The sequence below is a fragment of the Canis aureus genome, chromosome 28, assembly GCF_053574225.1.
Source record: "Canis aureus isolate CA01 chromosome 28, VMU_Caureus_v.1.0, whole genome shotgun sequence".
Classification (NCBI taxonomy): Eukaryota; Metazoa; Chordata; class Mammalia; order Carnivora; family Canidae; genus Canis; species Canis aureus.
In genome coordinates, this window is record NC_135638.1 from 28,402,318 (window position 1) to 28,424,834 (window position 22,517).

At 36.3% G+C, this 22,517-nt stretch overlaps 1 long non-coding RNA gene across 1 annotated transcript in view; it reads left to right on the top strand.

The window, feature by feature from the left end:
- Positions 1-393: 393 nt before the first annotated feature.
- The window catches only part of LOC144300222 (uncharacterized), a 42,880-nt gene continuing 20,756 nt past the window's right edge, over positions 394-22,517 (top strand). Inside the window, exons 1-2 of the long non-coding RNA XR_013366811.1 lie at positions 394-513; positions 1,849-1,941. This is a non-coding gene — a long non-coding RNA (uncharacterized LOC144300222). The remainder of the gene's footprint in view (positions 514-1,848; positions 1,942-22,517) is intronic.

Sequence of the window (22,517 nt, forward strand, 5' to 3'; positions counted from 1 at the left end):
CACTCTCTTTGCCTCTTCTTGCCTGCCAATCATGTAGCTCATGACTCAGTACTCTGGATGGAGTAACAGAGAAATAGGCCCCTTTGGCAGCCTCCATACAGCTGGGAAGGTGGGTACTCACCCACTCTTTCTCTTTCCCATGGGAGATATCATGAGCCAAAGAAGATTTTTCTCGGCCTTTAGCTGTGTCACCTTGGGAGAGGGATGACATAGATAAAGTCAAATTGTCCCTCTTATACACTCTAGTTCCTCCAAATTTGTAAATATTTTCTCCAGTAGACTGCTGGAAGCTCTCTGGAAACTGGGATTTCCACAAAGGCTCTCTCGTCTGTGAGTGATTGTCTACGAGTGTTCTCCAGGGGTTCCCAGAACATGGCCAATAGAAGCTGAGAAGTTCATAGGCCACTGCACATTCTACAGCTAGGCTTGAGGTCTGTTTGCCTATCACCCAATGCGTGACTTATCTCAGATCCCTGGGCATATGGTGCTGGATCCTACAACTCTCTCTCAAAGGTATTTTTGTTCATAAATGAATGATGAATTTTTACTATTGTGGGGAAAAGACATGAGGTATCTTATGTCTATGCTGAAGTCACTCTTGACCATTAAATTTTGGCTTTCTGTATTAATCCTCCTTTAGGAAGAGAAGGTACTGACCATGCAAATATGAGTGTTTTAGTTCAGTGGCAGTTATATATCAGTTACTAATAACTGATAATTCTTAAGTCAAATTTAAATAGTGACCATACAAAACAGTTGTGAACAAAAATGAAATAAAGACAAGTAGTATAGTATAAAGGAAAATCAGGGCATGGGCTTTAAAAATCAGACCTGAGATTAAATTCTACCCGTTCTAATTTATAAACTGTGTGACCTTGGGCAAGTCACTTGATCCTTCAGAGTCCTAGCTTCCTCATCAGCAAATGTGGATTGTGACACAAGATTCTTGGGAAAGCAAAAATGGTGTATTTCTAATTCAGATGTCAGTCTATACTTCCTTTCCTTTTCATGATATGACACCAGCCCCCAAGTTCTTGTCAGTCCCACTGGGGCTGAAATCCCATGGTCCTCTTCCTAAATTCTTGTTTCTACTCAACATTTTATCTCTTGTGCATCCTGCCTCCTGTACCATTTTCTTTTCTTGAACAGTGCCACCCCATAAGAAGCACAGCACTTTTCCTCTCATTTCTTCAAAGCACCACCACTCACACAGGGCTCTGTACCTAGGAGACACGAGCAGAATAATAGCAGAACTTAAAAATAAATATTAAAAATGTGGTGAGCTATTTTCTGTTCCCAATCAACTTTCCTATTAAAATTGCTTCCTCTTACTCCCAACATTTTCCTCATGTCTCCTTCTCTAACTCCCAACTACCAAAGTTTCTGCTATATTTCTTTTGAAAATCAGTGTAATTACCTTTTCTTCTCACTCCCAAGGACATTCTTGTTATGTCCGGAGAGGCTGATTCTGAGAAGAATTTGGTGGTCAGCGATTAAAGTAATGTTGTTTTCTCTTAGCTACATTCCTAAAGTTCCTGTAAGAACAGGCATTCAATTAGTAGTAGTTATTATCATTATGTGGATAGATCCCCAAGGTAATGACCTTGAAATACTATTCTCATCTGAATATATAAATTCTTCTACATTTCTTAAAAAGCCAGTCCCTGTACTTTATGGTTGCCCTTCCAAATTACCATTCCAGAGATCACAGAGAGTAATTCAATGCTTTTGTTTTTTAGAGTACTGAAAAGTAACTCACTAACATTATTACATTTTTACTTATGTCCTAACAAATGACATTTTTTTTCCCATGTTTTGCTTCAACAATCATTTATTTGTCTGCATTAGGTGTATTCTGCTTTGGATTTCAGAGAATCATTCCTGGACATTCTGAACCTGTATGCTTCCTCTTGAATTGCTGATACTATCCCAATGGCCAGGGTATGTTATGGGATCTGGGCCTGGGAAATAGTACATTCCACTCCCTAGCCACAGACACTGGTCAAGGAATAGACATAATAGACATGTCAGTATCAAGTGAACCAGACCAAATGAGACTTAATTCTAGATACTTTCAAGGAAAACCTGTGACTTACCCCTAGCTTCAGGAAAAGTTGTTGAGTCACAGTTCCTAGATGTCAGCTCTCACTGGTGAACTGTCTCAATTGAAAAGACACACCTGCTTTAGGGCTTCCCAGGATAGCCTGCATTTGATAACTCATTCATGAAGTGGTATAAAGCCACCTTGCTTCCATATGGGACAACCCTGAAGGTCATCTCAGAATCTTCTTTCTGTTCTTTTTTTTTTTTTTTTTTTTTTTTGGTGATTGGTACCAACATAAAACTGAAAGTCATCTTCTAAATCTTCCTGTACCTAACTCACAATATCCAATAAGTGCTTCCTATGCATCAAAACCTATATTAAGTGCTTTTTTTGTATTGCTTTCTTTAGACCTCACCACTGACCTCTAAGATAATGACTGTTCTTATCTCCACTTTACAAATAAGAAAAATTCAGTTTAGAGATACTAAGTACATTTTCAAGGTCACACAGTGAGTAAATGAAGAAAACTGATTGAGACTGACTTCTATCTTCTCTAGGACCCACACCCTGAGCCAATTCTTTATAGTGCTTTTGCATCAGAAAAGCCAACACATTCTGCTTTTTTTTTTTTTTAAACACATTCCTATTTTTAACTTTGCAACTTTATCCAGTCACTTTTGGAGAGGAATATTAATTATCTGGAGGCAATTTGTAAGAAAATGTTCTTGTTTGCCATAGGAATGGAGATTCATTCAAGTTACCTCATGCATAGTTAACATGATACATATGCTAACTAATAATGGACTCAAGGTCTCTTAGAATCTAGAAATAGACATACAGTCAGGCCTCTTTGAAAGACAAAATGGATATTTAGGAACCAAGAAACTCCAATCTCCAGCTTATGTTTTTGCTTTTCATCTAAGGTTTGTTGATGTTCACTCTAGTTCTCATTGATTGACATGGCTCAATTCTTTCTCTGTCATTTCTTTTTCTGTGTATATCTTTCCATTTATACTTCTGCTAACTCTTGTATTCCCTCTCTATATCTATAAGTCAAATTCCTGAAGGATAAAAATGATATATTGTTTAGAGCCTTCCAGTCAGATCTTCTCAAATACTGTTGACTGCCTGTGATTGTTGCCCTTGGGTAAATTCCAGTTCAATAAGCTGTGGCTGAGAATATGAGGGTAGGGAAGACTGGACACTAAAGGTAAAGGAAATGGCCACCTATGCCTAAAGACACTCTGGGAAAGGTGCCCTCAACCAGCAATGACAGTAGAGACATTTTCCATTGAAGAAGACTGAGAAGAGGCAGGCATCCACAGGTTTGACTTGCCCAGTATGATGTGGAACAATTAATTGGGATTAAGTGCATATTTTACTCTTTATTGCTAGGGTAAGACTTCCCACACATTAGAAGAAATGATCTAGTTCACTTTTTTATAATCACTACTTTATACAGTAGTTTCAAAGTGTGATATAGGTCATGATTTCAAATGTGTTTCTTATATAGGCTTATAGGATATGATCATTGAAAGGGACCCTAAAAGCCATCTACTCCAGGATTTTCCTCTACGGTAAATATGACATTATGAAATAGTCTGCATTGTTAACAGATTTACTTAATGTAATCAATGTCAGAGGAATAATATGATCCCATCATTGTTTTAGGAAGATAATCTAGACAATGAGGTAAATGAGATATCAAAGGAAAAGAGACTGAAAGAGAGCAGTTAATATGCTTTGCAGTAGTTTGGATAAAAGATATTAAGAGTCTTACTAAGAATGAGGCAATGAGAATGGAAAGAAGCACAAACCAGAGGTATTTGTAATAGGTAAAAATCAAGGTGCTAATGACAATGAGATAATGACATGGAGTGGAAGGAGTGGCAGGAGTGACAGATACTATGACATGAAGATAAGTGTTGATTTTAGGGACTATGGTGCATGTAGTTAAGGAAAGAAATACAGGTGGAGCACAGGATTTTTCTGTAGGAAAAGGATGGCATCTGACACATGATTTTGAACATGTTGCATTTGAGTTTTCTTCAAGTGATCCATGTGGAACTTTCCAGAAGGAAGTATAAATCTGGGTTTGGAGCTTAGAATAGAGATTGGAACTGGTCATATACATTTGGCAGCATATGGTCTATTCTAGCCTTTCCACTTTGAATATTACTTCCAATAAACAAAACATGCCAAAAATAACGTGCATTTATTTCTTCTTCTGATCTCTCAAATACAGGTTAACTCTTCTTTTTAATTCCTTAAAATATGTCAAATTGTTGAAAAAGAAAAAAATATCCCAAAAGATTACATACTAAATGATTTCATTTTTGTAATATTTTTGAAAAAACAAGATAATATAAAATTTTAGAAATGGAGAACAGATTAATTGTTGCCAGGGTTTGAGCAGGGGCACTGGAGGGCAGTAAATGTAGCTATAAAGTTTTATGGTGATGGAACTATTATGTATCTTGATTGGTGATCTGTCAACATACACTTGTGATAAAATTACATAAAGCTAAACATATACACATTAGTACAAGCAAAACTGGGGAAATTAGAATTAACATTGATGGATTGACCAACATTAATATCCTGGTTGTGATATTGTACTACAGTTTTCAAGATGTTATCACTGGGGGGAAACTTGGTAAAGTGTACATGGGATCTCTGTATGATTTGTTGTCACCGCATATGAATCTACAACTATCTTAAAATAAAAAGGTTAATTTTTTAAAATAGATAACTATAGATAACTTTGAAAAAATTCCCCTTATCTTTCCTCCATTTGCTTCCTTGATTCAGGAAAGATTTGTGTCAAGCTCCTGGAAATAATTGGGTTTAAGGAGAAAGGAATGCCCCCTGAGTCTAAGAATAATTTGACCTGATTGAGAAGGAGTGGGGTGAGGAAATTTGGAGGAAAAAAAAAAAAAAAAGAAAGAAAGAGAACAAAGGAGCAATTGAAGAGTCCTTAGACATCACCAGATAATTGGGACAGGAATAAGGGATGGTTCATCTTCTTAGAAGGAAAGATGATGCTTGAGGAACCAAAAGTTACATGGTACCTAAGCCATGGTCCACAGACTACCCAACCCTCTCTAAGGTGTTCACAACCTACCTCTAGCCTATGCTAGCTGTCATAACCACCAGGGACTTAGGAGAGCACCCCTTGGTTAGCATCTAGCACTTTGTTCACTGAATGTACAAAGTAATGCTTATCCCTAACCCAATATCTTTTGGCCTTGTCCAAATTACCCCCCAGTAATGTTCCAACATATCTGTAAAGCCAAAGAAAGGAGAGTGGAACCTAGACATCCAGTGAAGAGAGATATTTGAAGGAGGTGCTCTTCCATCTATATTTAGGGAATGATGTTAAACAGGGCCAATTTGAGACTACCACCCTTCACTCTCAGAAAGACTCAACCCAGCCAGGTACCCAACAGTACCTTTCTGTTTCTTTAGCATTTATCTTAAGCCTATAGAAAGTCTGTATTCCAGTTTTGTATCATTCTTTATGTCTTTTGTTATGTAAGTCTCCTTCCAATACTAGTGAATTTCTTATCAAATTGGAACTCAGCAAAGAGATTTTTTTATGTAGTCACATTAGTTTATTTATATACCTCTACCTTTTATAGTGCATTAGGACTATGTGTATTTTGTTTTCTGAATTTCCATTTGGGGAGACTTCTACCTATCTTAAGCCACATTCTTCTCTACAAACACCTGCCAATGAACTACACTTTCCTCTGATTTTGTTTTAATTTGATTTCCTCCATGTTAATCCATTTGTCAGATTAACCTAGGAATTACCTTACTTTTTCTTATTATGAAATCTGTTATGTCTTCTATTACTTCTGCATCACCAGTGAGTTCTTCCTTCCTGGTAAGCTTTAGCTCCAAAGTTCTACATGTTACTTCTATCTTCTTGAAGAACAAAGTCTCATCAAGGCAATTGAAGAGTTTATCAAAGCCCTGGTTTCAGCAGAATGAGGCTTTCAGCAGATGTCTGGGTAGTTCAAGTTTTTTATCACAACCAGATCATATTCCTGCACCTGTTTTATAGTTTGTATGAGGAGTGCGTCATTCCCTTCCTCTAACTGCCCAGCCATCCATAGTAGTGATATCACATCTGTTTCCTTCCAGTTTACCCTTAACCAGATGTTCTCAGCTGTGTTTCCAAAATCAGATTTATTAACTTTCTTCTGTAAAAAACTTCTTGAGAAACAATGATATTCTCCAGCCATTTCTATTAGTTACATTTCTCTTGTAAATGTTTAATGTCACTTTTATCGCTCCTTATGATATTGGTGATTCTTATGAGCACGTGTGTATCAATTCGTGGTGAAATCTTTGGTTATTTTATTGCTCTATGCAACAGTATGTAGGTACATGTAACCATAGAGTCAATCATGACCTTCTTATTCACTTTTCCCTGTGACAGTTAACACATCCTCCTTCCTCTATGGATAAAGCTACACCACAACAGTAATTCTTGATGATATCAAAATTTTACAGAGTTCTTTGGGGACATTTCCTTTCTCTCCCCTCAATTTTCACTTTTTAGAGGACTTTTTTAACAGGTTGCTGATACTCCTGTTTAAATATGTTCTTTTCAGGCAATTGCCCAATGAGTCAGAATGACGGAGTTTATGGAATGCTAAGAATAATCATTCTCATCTAAATCATTGTTCAACTTGTTTGATAGCAAGCATACAAATTTAAATGGGAGAGAAAAAATCCAATTCTTCTTATAGCTTCAAGTAATTCTGAGAGGACAAATTGCATTATATAGATGAAGCATGAATGTTTAAATAAAAATATTTTCTTTATTTTTAGCTACCCTTCTTTTTTTTTTACCATTTTGATATATGCTTTATGAGTGACAACATCATTGCACAAGCTTCTCACAAATGTTAATGATTCAGAATAAGTTTTATTATAATCTCCTCTCATAACTTCTTCATATCTTTTCAAAAGTTACCTCATAATTGCTTATATAACATAAAGTGATTTGTAGAGTTTGGGTGTGGGTTATTTGTACACTGTTTGGGTTATTTGTACACTTGTCTTAATGTTCAAAAGAAAAAAAAATTTCTGTTAATACAATACCATGACAGGTGTTTCCTTTAATCCTGCTATGTAGCAGTAGGGATGGATGTTCTAAAATGAGAACATTGGTGATATTCAGATAAAAGGGATCATTTGTTTCCAATTCCCTTTGACAGCCAATTTCTCCCTAAAAAAGTCATAGTGACAAATAGATAACAGGAAAGTCAGTACTCCAGGTAATTAGGTGGCTAGTGTATAACATCTTAGTGGGCCAAGTTACTCACCTGTTTTCACATGTGGCCAAAGCATAAGCAGAGACCAACAGAAAATAGCAAAGTACAAAGAACAGAAATATGAACACTACCTAACTTGCAATGAATGAATTTCAGCAAAAGTATCAAAAGCAACAGTGCAGAGAAAGGTTAAGAGATGTAATCACAGAAGATGAAAAGGTTGCAAAAGAAGGGGAAAAAAGGAAATATAAAAGTACAAAAATACCAAGGAGGGGCAACAAAGCCATAGCCAAAGAAATCATAATATGTTTTCAATCTTTAATAGTCCAGGATAGTAAGAAATAGGCCAAATCAAGATAAGCAGTTCCATTGAGGGAGGGGCAAGTACCCAGTGTTCCAAACCACAGAGTCCAAAGAAGTATAGTACACATCAGCTTGGTTCAGAAGAACTCCAGTGGCTGTGGAAATTTATTCTCTGAGGAAAGGCCAAGCAACAGAAGGTTCCAAGAGGAAGTAATATCATGGTTTCAAGAATTCAATTCACTCACTGTATGACCCCAGGTATCAAGTAAGAGTTGAAGGGACAGGGTCTATCCCTACCTAGAGAGAGCTAGTCAAGAGATTCCTGTTGTCAAAGTGAGAAAAACAGCTTCAACAGAGAAATACAGTGTAAGACAGGAATCAAGGGATGGGCAACTAGATGTCAGCATTAGACAAACACCCAGATAAAGAATACATTCCTAGAGCTCTTCTTCTAGGCTTACTAGCAACAAGATAACCTGAAAAGTGACTGCTTACAAACTCTACCAATAGGAGATGCAAACGTTGCTTAAGGCTTGGTCAGTATTTATACAATCTATACAAATTGAACATGTAAAATAAAGGGAAGAAAAAAGAAGTTAGGATGAGTCAACTAAGTGTGTGAAGCCCTTACAACAAAAGAATGAAGATAATAAAAAAAGGACAGAAAAGGAACAAACTGGGTAAAAGAAAAACAATTAGTTGGGATGTAAGACCAAACCAGTGACAAAACTTTATAACTAGTGAAGATTTATCATAAGGTTTTTCTTACATAATATTTTTCTGGTTACTTCAACTCATCTTTCATACAATTTAATTAATATAGATATGAAAAATGATAAAATTAGGAATAATTACTCATAGGTAATTAATCCATTTATAAGCAAGTCACTATTTGTTTAAATGTTCCAGTTAAGAAGCCAAGTAAAATATTGTTTATATCATAAAAAGGGTAAATAAAAGTACTTCTGTTTTTAGTAATGATGTACTGGGTGACAATGACCACTCCTCCCTGCAAGAAAATAAAAAACTTTCAAGAGCTATAACACAATATTAAGTAATTATGAGTTGGTGATCCAGAATACGAAGGTGAGATAATACTCAAGGCTACTTTTACTAATTAAAAAGAGAAGACTGAGAAATTAAGATGAACTTTCGGTGGATTTCCAGGGCTAGAGGGGAAAACTCAAGGTTTTGGTCTCCCAGGATGGAAATCTTGGTACATAACTTCATTTGAGCCAAGTCCGTTAAAGACTGTATCTGAATAGTTAATGGTAGCCATATTAAATTATCATTGGAAACGTCTTCAGAATGTCTTTTTTCATCTCGATATCTCAAGATATTTTATCCCATAAATTTTGGTTAAGGTTATCTTGAAATATCATCACACCCAGGCACATTGCAAGCAAATATCATCTGTTAAAAAGATAACATTATCTTAGCCCTCAAATTATTTATATAAGTAATTTTTCAAACACAATGTCCAGTACAAAAAAAAAGGCACCTACAAAGCCAGTACATATACTAAGATACAGGACAAACCACAAAATACCAGAAGAAACAAATAGAAAATAAAAAGGTCAATAAGAAATTAAGATATTAGAAATAACAGGCACATTCTGTAAAATAAGTAGGTTTTCTGTGTTGTAAGAGATGAGCTTGAAAATTTTAGAAGGAAAAGGAAATCATAAAAAGTGACAGAATTTTTTTTTCTTTTTTTAAAGATTTTATTTATTTATTCATGAGAGACACACACAGAGAGAGAGAGAGGCAGAGACACAGGCAGAGGGAGAAGCAGGCTCCATGCAAGGGAGCCCGACGTGGGACTCGATCCCAGGTCTCCAGGACCAGGCCCAGGGCTGAAGGCAGAGCTAAACTGCTGAGCCACCCGGGCTGCCCAGATATTTTCATTAGTAGATAAATTTAACAGCAGACTAGACATAGCTGAAAAGAGAATTAGTACATTTAAAAATATATCAGAAAAAAATCCACAATTTAATAATGAGAAAAAGGATAAAAACTACAAAAGACATGACAAGATACATTGAATATGCCAAAATGTCTAATAAATGTTTAATTGGAGTCTCCAGTGATTAGTTTTATCTGTCAATCTCAACCTGGCTAAGCTATTGTACCCACTTACTCAATCAAACAGTGATGAAGGTATTGCTATGAACATATTTTGTAAATATGGTAGACATCTCAATCAGTTGACTAAAAGATTATTGTCAATAATATAGGTGGACTTCAACAAATATATTGAGAGGACTTAAATCAATACTAAGGTTTCCCTGCCAAAGAAATTCTGTTTCAAGACAGCATTATCAATTCTTACCTGACAGTTGCCAGCTTGCCAGCCTGCCCTGTGGACTTCAGACTTGACAGCTCTCACAATTGCATAAGCCAATTCCTTGAAATAAATCTTTCTGTTGCTCTTGCTTTCTCTCAGCGTGTGTGGATAGACAGATAGATGATGAGAGATGATAGATGATAGATAGATAGATAGATAGATAGATAGATAGATAGATAGATAGATATAGATAATACATATATGCATATATATATACATGCATACCTACACATATATGTGGATATTTAATTAACATTGAAAAGCTTTGTTAATTTTGACTACGTAAAACAATAATATTGCTTTGACTATAAAAATTTTGTTTCATTCTATGTAAAAAAATAATAATGACATATAATGTCAGTGGAATTTAAAGTATATTTTGAAGGAAAATGAAATATACAAAAAATATAACAAAGTTTACATAAATTTTAAATGGCGTGTAGGTGATCTAATATTCTTATATTATCTAGAAGAGTAAAAGTTTTGACTAACATTAGACTTTGATAAGCCAAGAAGGCTTCTAATTTCTAGGAGTAATTACTAAAAGAATAGAAAACAAATGTATAGGCTTCCAAATTTATAAGGTAAAGTTAAGAAAATGAACTATGTTTTTAAAAAAATATTCAATTCAAGTGATAGAAAAAGAATAAAATGAAAGAAAAGGCATGACCAAAAAAATGCATAGACAGATGGTAGTTTTAAACTCAAATATATAAATAAGTGCATTAAATGTAACTGGATTAAAAAGCTTTTTTAAAAGACAACACCTGTTACCTTAGATTAAGGGGGAAAATGTATACTGTTTAAAAGAGACTTCTAAATTATAAGGCTACAGAAATGCTTAAAGTAAAGGATGTAACAAGATATACCAAGCAAACATGAACCAAAAGAAAGCTTGTGTAGCACATAAGTACTGCACAAAATAAAACTTAAGGCAAAAGGCACTGGTAAAGATAAAGAAGTTCCTGTGTAATGATAAAATGTTCAATTTGCCAGGAAGACATAACAATTCTAAATCATACACATCTAATAATATAACCCCAAAATAAAACAAAAAGCAGCAGAAATGCAAATAAAATGGTTAATTCACCAGCATATTAGTGAATCTTAATATACCTCACTCAGTATTTGAGAAAAGAAGCAGACAAAAATCAATAAGAAAATGGCAAATTTGAAGAACATGATTATCAAACCTGAATTAGTGGGTAATATAGAACAACCAAATTCAGTAATTGCAGAATGTATTTCCTTTTCAAAATATATGAAACAGCTTTAGAGAATGAATAAACTAGACCAGAAAGACCATCTCAACAAATCAAAATCTCAGAGTATATTCTCTGAGCACAATGTAATTATGTTAGAAATTAATAAGCAGAAGATGCTCTAAAAATCTTCCCATATGGTTTAATATAAGAAATATACTTCTAATTAACCAATGAGTCACAAAAGAAATCACAAAGTTAATTAGAAAATCTGAATTCATGGATAACACAACTAGTATATATTCAAACTCATGGAACTCAGAAAAGACAGAATTCAGATGGAAAATACATATGTCAATATTAGAAAAGCCTAAAATTTAGTGAGCTAAGCTTTCAGATCCATAGATAGAAAGATTACATTAAACCTGAAGGAAGTGAAAAGAAGGAAATAATAAAGGCATGACCATAAATGATTGTAACAGAAAACAAATAAGTAGAGGGACCCAAGAAAAGCTCAATTTATAAACACCTTGAAACACTGATTATGGGTGAAAAGGGAAAGCACAAAGAATATCAGGAAAGAAGAGGAAAATGCTACAGATACCAAAAATGATAATAGGAGGAAAACATAATCTTACACCAAAAGTTCTGAAAATTTAGGTGAAATTGACCAATTATAAGAAAAACACAACTTAGAAAACTGACATAAAAATAATAGAGTTCAAAACATTCCCATAGAGAAAACTTCAGGCCTACATGGCTTCACTAGCAAGTTATTCTAAATATTTAGGAAAGAAATAACTCTAATCTTTCAAAAAATCTTCTAGAGATCAGAAAAAGAGGACACACTTTTCAAATAATTTCAGGAGGTCAAGATAACCTTCCTCTAAAAACTGGACAGAAAAGAAAAATTGCAGGCCAATCTCACTTGTGAACAGAGATTCAAATATTCTAAATAAAATATTAGCTAATTGAATCTAGCTATACAAAGAAATAATACAATATGACCAGCTTTGATTTGCCCCAGGAATTCAGAGTTGTTTTCACATTAGAAAATCAATGTAATTCAGTTCGTTTACTGAGTATTATGATGATTTGCAGAGAGGCAGGAAAAGTATGTGATAAAATTCAACATCTTGTCAAGATAAATATTAGCAAGTGACAAAAAATATCAAGCATTATATTTAATGGTGAAATATTAAACATTTCTTTCTGAGATTGAGGAAGGATGAAAATGCTATTGTTCTCTCTATTCAACATTATGCTAGAGATTTTAGCCCATACAGGAAGGCAAAGAAAGAATAAAAGGTAAAAGGATTAGGAAGAAACCAAACTTCCACTTTTCATGGATAATATGTGTGTACAGAAAAAATCCAAAAGATTTCACTGATTATTAGGATTCATAAAGATGTAGTAAGTTCACCTGATTAAAAATCTATGTACAAAAATAACTGTGCTGGCAGTGTTCTGCTTCTTTACCTGGATAGTTGCTGTATGTTCATTTGCTTTGTAATAATTTGTCAAGCTGTATGTTCATCTTTTGTGCACATTTTCTTTTTTTTTTTAAGATTATTTATTTATTTATTCATGAGAGACACAGAGAAAGGGAGAGAGAGGGAGAGACACAGGCAGAGGGAGAAGCAGGCTCCATGCAGGGAGCCCGATACAAGGACTCGATCCTGGGACTCCAGGACCACGCCCTGAGCCAAAAGCAGGCGCTAAACCGCTGAGCCACCCAGGGATTCCCCTGTGCACATTTTTATTAATCCTTACCCATTACCAGGACCTTAAAAATATGCTACTGTTCCTAATAGGATCTATCAACTTAGGAGAGACAAAAAAAGAAAAAAGTATGTAGCTCTTATACCTGAAAAGCAGCAGTACACATAAATGAAAACATTTAGAGCCTTCTTTAATGGACACCCTTGATGCTCACAATTTGGATTAATTTCATTTGTATTTTAATGTTTGAGTTTCTCCTTAAAGCAACAATTTCCTTTATATCATTTACAATAGACCCTGTAAAAGTATGACAGAAGCTATTTATCCACCAAAGCATACTACTTCCCTTTAGATATTTTCCCTCAAAATAGACTTTTGCTTAACAATTCTATGTACCCAGCTTTCAACCAAATTATCTGAATGTTTCACTTGGCACTCAAAGCACTGATCTATACATTACCCTTTACCCAAAGGAAAGGGTCACTTAGAAGCAAAGAATGATTTGATAAACCTATACAGCAAGACCATTGTCAATAGAACTGAGATGTTCTCTTAAAGACAAAGTATAACAATTTCTTTTCATTCACTGATCAATAGATAAAAATAAGTTGGATATTTATGGAACAAACAAGCACTATTTGATTCACTTATTGCTAGTTGCATTGAACATTGTTAAAATCCATTGGAAGCCCAAAGAGCCATTAGCAGAGGGTGGCAGTCACAGCATCCCCGTCATTGGGCCTAAAAGCAGAATAGAAAAGCAATACCAGACCTCATGTAGGGATACAGTTTAGAACTCTGGCAAAACTCCCATGCTCCTAGGGTACCTGCTTCCTTTTACAAAAACATCATGTGCTTTAAATGCCTGAACCACTTTTCATCTAAAAAATACCATCCACTATTGCACAGTTATTGTAATAACCTATATTATATGTTCATTAGACATTAAAAATACAAACACTGACATTCTTTGCCTTACCTGTTATGGCACAAGAAAGCAAAAACGAGTCTGTCAAGTAACAAAAGGATTTTGTTAAACATCCCAAAACTAATCTGTTATTATTCTGCCTGTCAGGGAAAAAAAAACCAGAAAACACAAATTCATATCATTTTCTATTAACCAACTAAAAATAGAGGACAAAATGTAATACCACTAGAAAAATGAATAAGTACTTGAAAACCATCACATTCTATAAAGGTCTAGCTTTTGGAAACTGTAACCCTGTCATTAAATTATTTCCCCAAATCCATTCACACAGTCATGTGCTGAGTCTAAGAGGAGGAGGAAAGATCATTTTTTTCCCCAAATTTGGTATCCAGCTTTCTAAAAAAAGACAAAGGCACATTTTATCATCCTGGAAAAAGTGACTTCAGTGAAGCAGATAAAGTGTCTAATAAGGCCTAATTATCTCATGTTGTGATTCTTTTTAAATCACTTTTAACCTCAGGAAGAATTTTAATTATCTTGTATAATAAAGTCTTTCCTTATTTCACCCCCTCTAGGAGAAAAGGCATATTAAACCTTATTTTTGTCAAAAGATAAGAGCAGTATTAAGTTTAAATTGATGTCATTATGAAATATTCGATATCAGGATTACAAATTTCAACTTTAGTAATTATTCGATTGGTCACAAAAAGAGTATCATTTCACCACCAACTCCTAGAAAGAGGCCATCACTGCTCTCAGCATGCATGTGATACACCAGGGACAGTGGGAGAGAGAAAAATGTATTCTTTCTATTCCAGTAGAGTCTTGTGATTCCAAGGTTAAATTATTGAAGCAGTTTGGGAGGTACTTTTTAATATGATTTTCAAAAAGTTTTCTCCTCATTATCAACTCTTTAATAAACACTTCAAAGTTTCTGTGAGCTTCTCTATTGGGAAAAATATTAATTCATGAGTCTTCTTCCCAAACATACGCTCAGTTCTCTCGTTGGGATTCAAGAACTCAAGAAGGAAATATTATGCAAGTGTCTGCATATGGAAAGACAAAGTTTCCCTTCGTCTTTTTTCTATTTCTCCTACAAATGCACTCCCTTCATGCTTGGCACATAACCTCTATCCTGCAATATGATTCTGGCACGAGGCACAAACTTTCCAACTCGGGGAAGGGGTGTTGGGGGGGGGGCGTCAGGGAGGCGCTTCTGAAACAGGATGTTAATCTCTTTTTCTCCTCTTGACTCCGAATCTATATAAAGGAATAGCAATAGTTAGCACTGACTACCTGCTAGGCATTGTGATGAGCACTTCCAACACATTTATCTCATTTATCATCACAACACTGTCCCCAACTACAAATGAAGTAATTGATCCTTAGAAATGTTCAGTGGCTTTCCCGAGGTTAGGAGACTAAGTAACTGGTGGAATTTGCAAGCCTCTCTGTACCAATACAGAATCCATTCATTTAACCACCATACCAATTGTACACAACCCTTTATTTTGACAGAGAGGAAATAGCTGCAATGTGGATATTCACGATGCCCTGGAAAAGCATGGATTTTTTCATATTTTTACATCTATGTAGTCATCTTTGAGCCTTGCCACAGAAATACATTTGGGTAAAACATTAAAGCAGACCATCCTAGCATTAAAACTCATGCTGGAGAATTACACAGATGCAGAACTCAATTATGTGATATTTTACTCAAAGGAATTCAAGTTCTCTTTGGCTTACTCAGTAGAAGTCTATGTTTTATTCTGGTCAAATCCCATTGGGCAGCATGCAGGGAGAGGTCATTTGTGCACTTAGGGGCCCAAACGGTCAGGGGCTCTGACATCTCACAAAAGCACCTTAGGTGCCAACCTCTAGCCTGGGGCCTTGGAAAGAAAGAGTAGGGCATTATTCTGTGTCAGGCACTAGTCTCACTAGTTTACACATATCAACCCATTTAATAAAACCACTTATGATTAGTCATTTATTATGATTTTGTAAATAATGTTGCCTTAAACTGTGCTACTCAGTTTTGTACTGGGAAGTTTTAACCACCACCTCGTAATCTTTCTTGAACTATTCATTTGATTAGGAAGCCCATGTTTTATTTCAGTCAACACAAAGGTAAACTTCAGATAAGTTGACCTATCTAATCTGTTAAAACATAGACCACAGGGCTCCATTCCCAGAGAGTATGATTCAATAGATCTGGGATGATGTCCAAGAATTTTCAGTTTCCCTAGGTGACATTGAGGCTGTTGATATAGATAAACCAAAAGGGCTTAGCTTGCAAAGGTGTGGTAAAACCCCACGTAAAGAATATAGACCCTCAGAATCTCTGGGGTACAAGAGAATGCCTTATAAGAATGGGTACAACTGATTTTGATTAGAATCGTAGAAAAAAAATGTCCCTCTGGGTTCCTGTGTGGCTCAGTCAGTTAAGCATCCGACTCTTGATTTTGGCTCAGGTCATGATCTCAGAGTCATGAAATCGAGCCCCATGTTGGGCTCCACTCTGGATGTGGAGCCTGCTTAAGATTCTCTGTCTCTCCTCCCTCTGCCCCTTTCCACTTTCTCTCTAAAAACAAAACAAAAAAAAATCAAAAAAAGAAAAAAGAAAAGAAACCAGTGCCCCTGGATATTTATTATAATAAAATTTCCAAAAGTCATGTAAGCAGACGAGGCTTCAGGTGAAATTATGTCGTATTGAGTTTTCACATCTCCATGGAGGAAGGAGATGCTGTGTTCTGCTGTGTTCTTTACGCTTGGCAGGACTTCCCAAACTCCTTCTAAAAAGAAAACTTCAGAGATTGTAGAGTAACCTGATTTAGAGCCACCTTGACATAGAGAAATGAGAAGGCATACAGGAAGAAATCTCACAGGCCATCCATCTCTCTGGCCAGGAGGAAGGGATGCTGAGATCATCATGAGAGATGGGCTCTCTGAAAAGAAGCCCTAGGAAGGCACTGCCTAGCCCACCCTCATAACCCACGCAGGGTGGATACCAGCAGAGTAAGGACACCATTCCTCAACTCTGGACTGCTTCTGACTTTGTAATTTGAGAAGAAGGCAGAACATGACATTGTGATCGATACCCCATTCCTCTTCCTCCATGGGTAATATTGCTTAGAATCCCTTCAGTGCCATAGTCAATTTCAAGGGCCTCTATAGAACATGATTGTATCTGGGCCCTTTCAAGTTCCAATTGTGAGATTGCTTTGTAGGACATTTTTCTAAAATAAATTGTTACATGTTTTGGTTTCTGATTCTCAGTGCCTTTGCTAGATTGGTTATTTTAAAAGTCCTGTTTTAACCACAAATGAGCAACTCAATTCTGTCTTCCATGCAGTGAAAGAGATTGTTATCGTTATACCAAGATCTGGTCTTTTCCTATTCTTCTAAGATTATGGAGGATTGGGAAGGGTGATCAGTTAGTCTGTCCTCTCCATTTTTTCCATCTGAGAAGGTCCTGGAACAGACAGAGAGAGCCAGAGTGTTACCAGCAGTCACAGGGCCTTCTCACTAAGCTAAAATATGTAACAAAGCTCTTTAAGAAAAAGAAGTTGCTCCCTGAGAGTCTCTCTGAGGGTGTCCTTATATCATCAAGTATTTCTATATGAAAAGGGGACAACGGGTTACAAGCTGTCAGGTCTCAAGGAAGAAATAGTCCATGTTAGCAATTCTACCATTAGCATTTCACTTATTCACTCAGCATATCATTATCAAAGGCCACTGTGTATATATCAGTGTATAAACCAGTATACCAGCAGAATGCTGGACTCTGGAAGTACACGAGGGAAAAGAGACACACATATAGTCCCTGCATATACCTTATATTACAACAGGAAAGCCAGATATTAAACAACTATGCATATTGTTAACTAATTGTGATTGCAGTAAGGCTTGGGGAACACTGCTAAAGGCTGAGGAGCTGAGCTGGTCCTGGGAATGGGAAATGCTTTCCTGAAGAACTGACACCTATGCTAAGTCCTAAAAAGAGGAATGGAGTTCTCTGCTAAGAGAACTTGTATCAAGCAAGGCAAAGACCCAAAGGCCCAAATGTGGGAGCAGATTGGGATATTTGAGGAACTAGCAGAGAGCTGTGTGAATGGGTTAAAGACAACAAGCATCCAACAGGAGATGGGGTTCCTGGGAGGTCAGGTGGGGCAATTGTGGGACCACAATCAAACGTGAAGCCTCTCCAAGCATCAAGGATATTGTCCAGAATAATCAAAGTGCTGTCCTCTGATCCACTTTTTTAATCCACAACATCTAGTGTAGTGCTTGGCAGAAGAAGATGTTCAATGAATGTCAGTTGAATAATGAATAAATTAATCAGAAATGTAAGCATGTGTGTAAAATCTATCTTTCACATATTGGAATCTGTGCTCTGGTCCATTTGCTGCAATATTGCAAAATCATATAAGTGTCTGGGTTTCTTGAATTTGAAAAGGCAGCCTAAAATAATTATTGAATTCTAAGCCACTATTCTCTCCAGTTAATTCCCAATGTAGCATATGCACTCTTATCCAGCATCTTTGGTTCTCGGTCCAAATGAAATAAGAATATTTTCAAAAGACATATTGGAGCATTTATATCATATCAGATACCAGAAAATCCTAAAATGTTTATTTATAAGAGCCAGAAGAGATAATAGTATCAGAAGCAGCTGAAAACAATATGGATGATGAAATGAAAGACCTCCTTCCTACAAAATTTTCCACCCTTTACACACATTTTTTTCATATCTATCCTCATCTCTGAATACATTCATCCAAAAACTTTATTTTTTTTCAAAAACTTTAAAATTTAAAAGCAAGAGGTAGTTGATGATGAGGTAGTTGATGATGTTTTCTCATTCACTTTATTCCTGTTTTTATATGTCTGGAGGTTTTTTTGTATATTTTTTATTGGAGTTTGATTTGTCAACATATAGTATAACACCCAGTGCTCATCCCATCATCTATTTATATATACTGAACTGTTATCATCTACCAGGTACCATGCTAAATGCAAGAAAATAAAAAATGGCTGTAACATATTTTTTACTGTCAACAGTGTTAGAAGGAGTCAATAGACAAAAAGTATTGAAAATTTGGGTCTAGGGCAGTGGAGACGTCCAAGAAGGAATGGTCAGTTCTATCTGTAGTAGGCTAGACAGGGAACATGGAGGTCCAGACAGGAAAGGTTCATAGGGGAGCTGACATTTTCCTTTCAACTAGTGTTGAAAATGTTCACCATACAACCAAGCGACATAGACAGGTAGCATTCCAGGCAGAAGGAACAACCAGAGCAAATACAGGAGGATCTGGAATAGCTTGCAGCTCTCCAAGGACTGCATGGCTTGGTACAGAAGAGCACAGGGCTTAAGGTAAGAATACACTTCGTGTTGAAGAGAGAGCAGCCACCAAAGATACTTACAGAGGAATGACAAAGCTAAGAATTTTATTTCCAAAAAATCTCTCTGGTAGCGGCATAAAGGTGGGTTGTGTGGAAATTAAGAATAAAGGCGATTGGCCAGGCAAGAAATATTACAGAGCTAGAACTGATAGAATTAAGATGGCTTTGTGAAAATGTTGATGTAAAACAAAAGGATAGTTAATGCAACTTTCATAACATTAATACATTGGTACCTTTGTATAGAATTATTCAAGGCTGTAGTTGGCTAGACTTAGAGGTCATCTAAAACTGGTGCCCTAATTTGCTGGAATCTGAGACCCAGAGAAGTAATGATCCCATAGCTAAGCAACGCAGAGTAGGCTCAGGTATCCTCAGTGGGCCAGCTCTCCTGAAGGCACCTGTCTCTTCATCTCTCCCTCCTTTATTAATCAGTTAGCAAGCAGCTGTCAAATAGCACTACTAGGATTCTATTCTAAGGAGCTATGCAATAAATTGTTTATAATACAAACCAAGACTTCATTTTATATTTGTACACTCACTTGTTCATATTGCATCATGCAATGCCTAAAATTATTTTTTAAGCTGTTGAAAGTGCTCCTTCATGTAAGACCCAGAGAACAAGGACCATACAAAAAGTGGTCTTTATTAACATTTATAATGTTCACTCATATTCACCTTTCATTCCTTGGATTGTGGTGATCTAAGGGAGTCTTTTGCTTTACAAAAATTATAAACCTGGGGTGCCTGGGTGGCTCAGTCAGTTAAGCAACCAACTCTTGATCTAGATTCAGCTCATGATCTCAGGGTTGTGAGATCAAGGCCCCGTGATGGGCTGCATGCTCAGCACAGGGTCTGCTTGGGTTTCTCTCCCTCTACCTTTGCCATTCCTCCACTCTCTAAAATAAATAAACAAACAAACAAACAAATAAAATCTTTTTTTAAAAAAATATAGGCCTGTGTTTGAAATCTAGTTCTGCCACTTGCTAGCTGTGCTATCTATCTTCAATAAGTCACTTAATTTCTCTGTGCTTCAATAAAATAGGCATAATAATAGAACCTCTCTGATAGAGTTGTGGAACCCTTAAATGAGTTAATGTACTCGAACACTGTTTGACATATGACATATAACATATAAGTGGTAGTATTTATCGACATAGATAAAAAGGGTTGCTAACCATGAGGTGGTCCAAAATGGGACCCTAACAGAGACAAAGCCCGGCTTTGTATTTCACCAGAGGTTTATCTCTGGCTATTTTCAACCTTACATGAGTCTATTAGGATATTTCATGTGATCAAGTTAAATTTGGATGAAGTGATTCTTCCACTCTCTTTGTTTGTGATTATTTTCTTCTGACTTCCTGACTCTTCAAGTATTATCTTTTCTCACTAAGGAAATAGTGTTGTACTACTTTGCAAGAATTATGCTAAACTTACCTGAAAATATCACAAACTCTGCCAGATATTTGCTAATGATGGAGTCGAGTCTCTTCAAATAATGAGAAATGCATTCTCATATTTCTCCTGTCTATAGCCAAATGCTAATGTTTATTGTTCTAATAGGAGATACCCATTTGTTCAACAACAATCAGGTACTGAGACATATTATGTGGTGCCAATGCAGCTAGGAATGCACAGACATTATCTATACTCAAGGGAATCACCATTTTATAGATAATTTGTTCATTGCACTCCTAGCCATAGAGTATCTACTGGGACCCAAGCCCTCTTCTTGGGAATGGTGTATAGTGCAAGAATGGGCTCAATGTAGCCTCTGTCTTCATGGAGCATCAGGTCTAATGAAGGATACAGACAAACATAGGGAAACAAAAAGGTTTATAATTACAAACTGAGAAAAGGCTACATGGGCAAAGAACAACTTCTCCCACCCCTCCAAGAGAGCGGGTCTATGAAAATAAGGTGAGAAGAGAAAGCCACCATGAAAAAGCAATTACAAGAGGGACAATAGCACAGGAGGCTGCCATAAAGGAACAGAGGAAAAGATGGTTGAAGTAGAAGGAGTAGTATAAGCGAAGGCCCCGTGATAGGAATAATTTAACTCTTTTCAAGCAGCAGAGGTAACCCAACATGGCTGGAGCAAAGGCAGCATGGGACCATCTCACAGATGAGACCACAGAGATAAGCAGGGACACAACCTGCAGAACTTTGCAAGCCATGAAACCATGGCCAAGGGTATGTGTATGTTAGTCTTAGTGCAACAGAAAGTCATTAAAATATTTTAAGAAGTGATGTTCAGTTTACATTTATTTAATCTTCTACTGGATGCTTTAAGAATGGATTGAAGGGCTGAACAGTAACATAGATGGAAAGGGCTGAGATCATGAGGCAGCCCATATAACTGCCCACTCTAGAGCTAACACTGGGAAAGTAGAGCACAGTTGAAAAGAAGCAGAGGAATTCTGATTCATTTGCAAGTAGAATGTGTGATCTCACTGATGAATTAGAACTGCAGGATGAGGAATAGGGCAAAATCAAGGACAATGCCCATGTCTGTGGCTCAGGCAACTAAGTAGACAGGAATGAGAAAGATTAAGGAGGAACTAGTTTTATGAGAAAAAAAAAAAATCTGTCCTTTTTTTTTTTTTTTTTTTTGGTCTTACACAGAGAGACCCTTTTGTAAATAATTACCTTGTAGTAGTTAAGTTCTAATAGATTTTCATATCAATAATCCAGAAGATTGTTTTACATACTCTGACTCATACTGAATTAAATGCAAGGGAGGGTTGCGCTCATCCCTGGATCACCTTCTTCTCTGGATAGTGGGCATCCATTAGTAAATGTCTGGTAAAGTGACTCTTAGAGTTGATAATATCCCAAAAAAGCTTCACCTCCCCTCCTACCAGCCTGACCTTTGCTTGGTACTAGTATAAGCTGCCTGAAAATATGCTGAATCCTAAACAAATCTGACATTAGAGGATGAAATGAATAACCATCTTAGAATACCATGTTACACTGAAATTTTAGTGTGTCTTCACAGCTATGTGGCCACCCCAAACGATTAGCCTGACTGAGGGTAAATGAAATGAGAAATCTGGAAGAAGGGTCAAGGCCTCCAAAATGATTAGCCTAACCCAACCATGGCATTAAATTCCCTTTGCCAATAATTGGGTCAGGGGTGAGCATGTGATTCTAACCTAGTCAATTCCAGTGAAGGAAAAACTATTTGTGGGCTTTTGCAAAAGTGTTTTACTTGGTCCTAAGGAGGAGACACAAGGAGACACAGCCCTTTCTTGGTCCCCTGGACACTGCCATATCCAGAGCT